Below are 7,501 nucleotides of genomic sequence, written 5' to 3' on the forward strand. Positions count from 1 at the left end.
AGTGTTCATATGTTAATGAAGTGCGTTAGGCGCCCCTGCTATTATGCGATCTGACTTTGCGCCTAGCGCTAAGAAGTGGTTTGAAAAGTTCTTAGGCGCTAGACTTCATGCACGTTTTCAAACACAAGCGCGCCTGCTCGTTTTGCGCATGCATGTGGGCACACATGAACACGCACGTGGCTCCACGGCAAGACGTCAATTATGGTCACAGTATAAATGCCACCACTGGCAAATGTTAAGCCAGAGAGAGAGAACAATGGAATATATCCTAGGAAGGAATTATGATAGACGAAGACGGCGCGCCGAGCGCATATACCGGCAACGACTTTGTTACCTCGGGCTGACAGGTAGGCCAAATCTCAAATCAATCCTGGATTCGTGATCTAAGCATTTTAGCGCTTTCAATTGGTGATCCAACTGTTAATAATGCTATAATATATTGCAATTACAATTATATTATAGCCTATTATTAAAATATGTATAATATAGCCTATATATATATTCTTTTATTCTGTTTACAGAGCAGCAATGCTTGTATGAGCTGCGCTTCACCCGTCAGGCAGTAACTGACATATGTCGTTTGGTCAGCAATGACATAGCCACCAATGCCAACTGTCCCTACGCCTTGCCAGTTGCTGTAAAGGTCACTGCTGCACTGTATTTTTATGCTGGTGGGTCATTACAACACCCCATCAGCTCACTTGGAGGAATATCACAACCTTCCGTAAGTCTGGCTATACGTGCAGTCACTCAAAGCCTAATCCGACATGCCCGAGAATACATCACGTTCCCTATGACACCAGACAGCCAACAAAGGGTGAAACGTGAGTTTATGGCTAAGTATGCGTTCCCTGGAGTTCTGGGGGCCATAGATTGCACACACATTCAGATCCGGGCTCCGACTGTGAACAGTGTGATCTATGTGAACCGTAAGGGAACGCATTCCATCAATGTCCAGGTTGTTTGCGATGCATGTAACAACATCACACATGTATTCGCAAACTATCCTGGATCTAGCCATGACTCCTTCATCCTGGAGAACTCCGTTATCCCTACAATCTTCGGGAGGGACCCCCCTCCCGACGGGTGGTTGTTAGGTGATAACCGATATCCATCTAAGACCTGGCTGTTGGTGCCATACGTGGGACCAGCATTCGTGCGTCAAGTTTCTTATAATAAAAAACATGCACGGGTGCGAGGTGTCATTGAGCGCACATTTGGCCTGCTCAAGCAGCGATTTCGCTGTTTGGACAGGTCAGGTGGGGTCCTTCAGTACACCCCTCAGAAGGCAGCATCCTTCTTTGTGGCGTGTTGTGTGTTGCATAACATTGCCATACGCCATGGAGTGATGCTAGACTTCGATGAGGACAGATTACAGGATTTGCAAAGGCAGCAAGCTGATCTGCACGTGCCATACCCAGTGCCAGGTGATATAGTGCCAGCAAACGCAGCGGCAATCAGGGATCAGTTGGCAGATGAGCTGGCGTGACAGCCACACCGCCGTTAGTTGCCTGCCTGGTAAGCGGTTTCCTTCTTGCAATTACTAAATTGCATTTAATTGAGCTATTCTCTGTGCTAGTTCCTCAGCCTAATTTAGTTTAATGCTTTATTTCAGAAGGGATAGGCCAGCGCTGTACAGTATGTTGCCTCTGCATACTGTGCACACAGTACGAGCATGCCGTGCGTAATATAATGACATCAACATCTGTCATTCCTGCAGTCTTCCAGCGACCCCTCTGTAATACTTCTCAACTCACAAGCGGAGGTATTGCCGTGTTTATTCAGAAAATAATGATTGCTGTGTTCATTCTGAATACTATATCACACAAGGCTGTTCCATGTTGCCAGGTGACTGTCTCCCTTCCGTCTCCCTGTCTGCAGTTGAACTTAAACCAGCTGACCTGTTCTTTCCTTTAACGAATTTGAGTATAAGGTTCCCTTGCACAGAAAACGAGTAAGCTCGAGATAAATGTTTATTAACAAATGATTAACATAAATTAAATGGCTCGTGCATGACGTCAAGGCCGCTCTTTTCCTCCCCTTCCCAGGCGCAGGCGTGGGCCGCTACGGCGCGGCTGGACACGGGAGGGACCAGGAGGGGCTGATTGTCCACGCCTGGGCGGAGAGCGAGGTTGCAAGGCTGGTGGCGATGCCGCTGTTGCCAGAGGACATGGAGGGGGTTGGGCCGTCAGACGAGGGCCCAGATGAGTGACCCGCGCCAGCGCCTCAGCACAGCGCTCCAATGAAGCGGCTGTGCGCTCGAGCGCCTCAGCACTGCGCTCCAATGACGCGGCTGTGCGCTCAAGCGCCCCAGCACTGCGCTCCAATGAAGCAGCTGTGCGCTCAAGCGCTGGAGCGAGCCGCTCCACTGCATTAGCGTGCAGTCCCAGCTGGGTCTCCAGCATCCGGAACCCCGCCTGCTGTACTTCCAGGAACGGCTGGTCGCCGTCCCTGGCGAGGCCCCGGCGTGGTTCCCGTCTGGGACGACTCGCCTCTGCCGTCTCCGCCCTCGCCGACGGCCCTTCGCCCGGATCCATCCCCTCCGCCCGCTCTCCCCCCGTTTCTGGTGGCGGTGGTGAGCCACCAGAAACGACCTCCTGGTCAGCTCCGGTGGAGGACGACTCGTCTGTGGAAAAACATTTAAATTAAACGCATTTGTTTGACTGCATACATTTAGAATATACAATAAATTGTTCAATAAAATAAAATTCATTCATTTCCCCTGGGCAATTTGTTATTAATAGGCGACGTAGGAGCCACTGAGGTGCTTTTACGAGATATATTATTAGAATATAACTTTTCATAGGTTTGATATTTGGAAGTAGAGAATCTTCGGTACTATCAAATTGGATCAAGCAGCATTATCTTGGTTAATTCCTCTTTATTCTTTCGTTTGGATTAGGACTCAGGTGTTTTTTCTCATGGGATTACTTGGCATTAGCTTCGGCTATCGCCAGGTTGATGTTCATTTGGTAGGCTACAACTAAACACGCATCAGTTTAGTTTAGTTTAGTTTATTGAGTTTAAAAGGACAGTGTGCACATACATTGATTGTTTCAGTAAAACAAGGAGATGCTTTGCACCAGATTTAGCAAGAAAGCTAATTTCCATCTGTAGTCCTTACATAGAACATAAACACAATGAATACAACATCTGCAGTAGCCTACATACATACATACATATGGATTCTTAATAGGACTAGATGTTAAAATCCCTAAATAATTAGCACAACAATTGACTGGGTGGAGTTGGAGATGTCCTCTTGGGTGGAGTGGAATTTGGCAATGATCACGTGGTGCCACCAGTACGACACATCTTCAGTTGTGGTCCCCGACCTCATTGGGTGTTTCGGCCATTTATCACAAGACACCCTCTGCCGAGGTTGGCCCACCACAGGCTGATCAGGCCTGGGTGTGTGTCGCACGGTGGCACCACGTGGTCATTTGGGAGCCCATGTTGGGTCCCTACGTTTCAGCCACAGCCAGTGACTGCTCCGTTCTGCTGTAGTGGACAGTTCTTTAATTGCCTTCCGTTGGGCCTGTCCTCTGATCCCTACTGCCCTCAGGAGCCTTGTGGTGGAGCTGGCTACAAAGCCTCTGCAGCCCACCTCCACTGGCCACACCTTCACGTTCCAGCCCCGCCCCTCTGCTTCGACTGCTAAGTTGGCATACCGCAGCCTCTTCCGTTCGAATGCCTCATCGATGGCCTCCTCCTATGGGACCGTCAGTTCTACGATGAAGACACGCCGGCAGGACTTGGACCAAAGGACTAGGTCTGGGCGCAGGTTGGTCGCTGCAATTTCGGGTGGGAAGGTGAGCCTCTGGCTGAGGTCTACCCGCATTTCCCAATCCCGGGCTGCGTTCAGTGGGCCTGAGTCTGGAGGTGATGGCTTGGTCCGCTGTTTCTCCCCTTCCCGGATGAAGATTGTTTTCCGTGGAAAGGTAGTCTGGGCATTTAGAGGCATGGCGTTGGTGGTTACCCTCTTGTGCTCAAGTTCGGCAGCCAAGCACTTTAGCACTTGGTTGTGGCGCCAGGTGTATCTTCCTTGAGTTAGACTGGTCTTGCAACCCACCAAGATGTGTTTGAGGCTTGCTGGGGCTGCACACTGGAGACAGGCTGGGTCCTCTCCATACCAGAGATGTAGGTTGGTAGGAGAGGGCAGGACATCATATGTGGCTCTGATGATGAAACTTAGCCTATTAGACTCCATGCTCCACAGCTCGTTCCATGTGATTTTCCTCCTCTCCACGCTCTCCCACTTCATCCAGCGGCCTTGCTGGGCTTGGGAGACTGCCTTGGCGCACCTGGCTGCTTCCTCCTGGTGGCGCACCTCCTCAACCTCCTATATATAGGATAAAATAATTACGGTAACAGAACATGGTCATAATACCATGCTCCACATCCCCCTAATGAAGTACAGGTGAAAAGGACATTTAATTACCAGAGGAAGATACCCCGCCGATTTCCATCCCCCCAAAGCCGTCGATGCTCTCGGGGCAGAGGGTGGAGGCGGCGACGTCCTCTGACGGGGTCAGGACCTCCACCGTAGCTGTTCCTCCTCCCGTGGCCAACTGATGCCGTCTGTTAGCAGCGGCCTTTGGAGTGAATATTTTATTTTCAGTGTCTACGGCAATAGGCTATAAAGGAGGCTACAAGGTGCTGATTGCATTAATCACCAATACATTGTGGACGACGTAGGCTAAATAGTCACCATCTGGACTGAACTCAATTTACCTTGTGTTTGCCTTTCCTCCTCAAATCCGAGAACCTTTTCTTCGTTTGGCTGACGGTTCTTTGCATGCCGGAGGAGGCAAACACGGCCGCTGCTACTTCTTCCGACGCCTGTTTCACCACCTCGGCTCGGGGAGGATTTCGCGCCGTTCCAAAGATTGCGAACTGCCGAGCCTTGACCTCATGCACGAGCTTGTTACTTTCTTCTGCAGAGAAGCGCGCTGACCTCCTTCTTAGAACTTCCATAATAGCATAGCGCTAAAGACTCAACGCAGCCGGTTCTTAAAGGGAATGGCACCTGGCACGCTGATTGGGTTGATTGAGAAGACGCCCAAAACACACCCATGACTAATTTCTGGGCTTAGCGCCGGGTTTTAGGCGCCCACTACCGCACGCATAATAGCAAAGTGGCCTTGACCACGCCTCCACGTCTGATATAAGGAGATCTTTCTTGGTCAGGTGGCCGGAAATGATATATTGATGACTCAGAGAGAAGGTTGAATTGTAATCATTGTATTAGGCAGATCTGGGTTGCATTCCCATGTACAGATGTTTCCAAGGCAGCATGCTCTGTTAAGTCCAAGCTTCAAGCATGGCTACAACATAGGAGATATCGAGCTTGGCTGCGGCTGGTGCCGAGCATGGCTGTGGCACAAAGAGATGCCAAGCAAAGTACTGATGTTTGTTACAGCTTATATACAGTTCTCAGAGAGGAAATAGCTTTTACCTCGTAACTTACAATACTGACATTAGTTCCCATACATGGCTATTCTGTGTTCATGCTGTTCTGCTCTGCAGCTGACCACTGCAGTGAGGCTCCTATGTCCTTAGAGTTAAACTGGTCTCACTGTTACTTGATATGGTATGTGCCTGCCCCTAAATATGTTGTTTACTACTGAGAGTGGGCACACTTATGTTTAAGGTTAAACAATGAGTATTGCAATATTTGATAGGCACACAACATTTGCATATAGTTACACAAAAACGCATCATAACAGCTCACTCTTTTTTTTTCTCCCCTGATGTAAGATTAATTTGACTGGTAAATTATTTCTATTGAAAAACATATGGAGTTCTTAATAAAGTCAATGAATGACCACATCAGAAATAAATTACGCATTGGTTCCATCATACAAAGTACATTATATGTCAATATAACAATGTCTGGAAGTAGATCTTCAATCAAAGGAACGGCCTTGTGTTTCTGGTAACAAGGAGTGCTATTTGATTCTTTGATGGTCATCAGTCTTGCACGTGTTCTTGCCTCTGTTCCCAGCGTTAATAGGTTTTATTAACTTAAGACAATTTAAGCATTATCATTACACTACACCCCTCCTTTTCTTGACTTAAGTCTATAAAATCTTAGGCTTTCCATCAATGGATTGTGGAATTAACCTGCTCAGAAACAGTTGGAAACAAAAATACAGATGTTAAGCATAAGTTTGTTAATTGGGTTATCTGGACTGTTGTTCCCGTCCCTTAGAATTCCTAGAAGAAAGTTTGTAAGTTCGTGCCATGAGTAGTGTGTGCATGGTATTGCAAACTTGCAAGTGTTGGTTCTCTCTTAAGAGTATACCAATTTTGTATGTTGAATTCAGCTGTTTACTGCTGATGACACTGTTAGTTGCGTGCGTCAGTACAATTGAACAATTACGACTACATAAAAGTATGTGTAAGTCTCTCTTGTCATCATCATGTCTCTGTCTTAAATCATAAGAATTAACATTTCCATTGTTTGTCACATTGAAATGTCATTAGTTTGTCTCATTTCTCTTGTTTCATCCGGCAATAGCTTCCTTCAGCATCTGCAACTTTCTCTCCCCACTTCTGCAATGGTTAATATAGACCAGATCTTAACAGCATCTCGGTCTCTGAGTCCTTCGCTCAATGTCTCTTGATTTCCTTGATTCTGTCAGGAAATAGAATTGACAGGCATTGTCAGAATACATTCCAGGTCTTTCTTGCTGAATTGTGTTTTCTCCATCAGAAATGTCCTCCTTTGATGTTTCATAGAGTCTTAGAGTCTTAATGTGTATTTCTCTGTTCACTAAATCAATCAAAATGTTATATGTCTGCTGAACTAACACAGATTTGCATGATAATTTCAATATGAGACAAATTTGTCTAGTTGTTGTATGTTGTAGCTCTATGTGTGTGTGTGTGTGTGTGTGTGTGTGTGTGTGTGTGTGTGTGTGTTTGGTTACAGGAGCAGTCTCCGTTCTATTAATAGCCTAGGGTCAGAGTTTTAACACTCTCGCCCTGTTGTGATGCTTGGTTCAGAAATGTGGTTGTTATTCATTTCATTCTTAATGATAACATTCTGCATGCCATACATGTATGCTTGCTTCCCATGATGTTAATAGACATGCGGTTTTAGTAATCAATTATGTTGATTGAAACTTCTCTTAAAGTCTTTTAAATATTATGGCCAAATCTTTTCAAACTTAGTTTTCCTCAAAGTGCTGTGCTTTCAATCACGTATTTAAGGTCTTGTCCCTAACTTAATACACAATAAATATCTCAGTCTGTACTGTTTGTCCACAGTATTTCCATTACACAATAGACTTCTGCTTTGTTCCTTACAAAGTTCAGAATCTCAATAAATCCTAACTCTCAGTGTTTTGACCACCGTCTTTGACTATACAGCGCCTTCTATTCAAACTATATTTTAATTTAGTACTTTCAAATTCCAATATCAATACATCTCCTTTTTGAAAAAAATTGAGATTCGTTCTAGAACAGCAATTCAGGTTAAAGCAAATAATCACAT

The sequence above is a fragment of the Nansenia antarctica genome, assembly GCF_963989245.1.
Source record: "Nansenia antarctica genome assembly, chromosome: 1".
NCBI classification, from domain to species: domain Eukaryota; kingdom Metazoa; phylum Chordata; class Actinopteri; order Argentiniformes; family Microstomatidae; genus Nansenia; species Nansenia antarctica.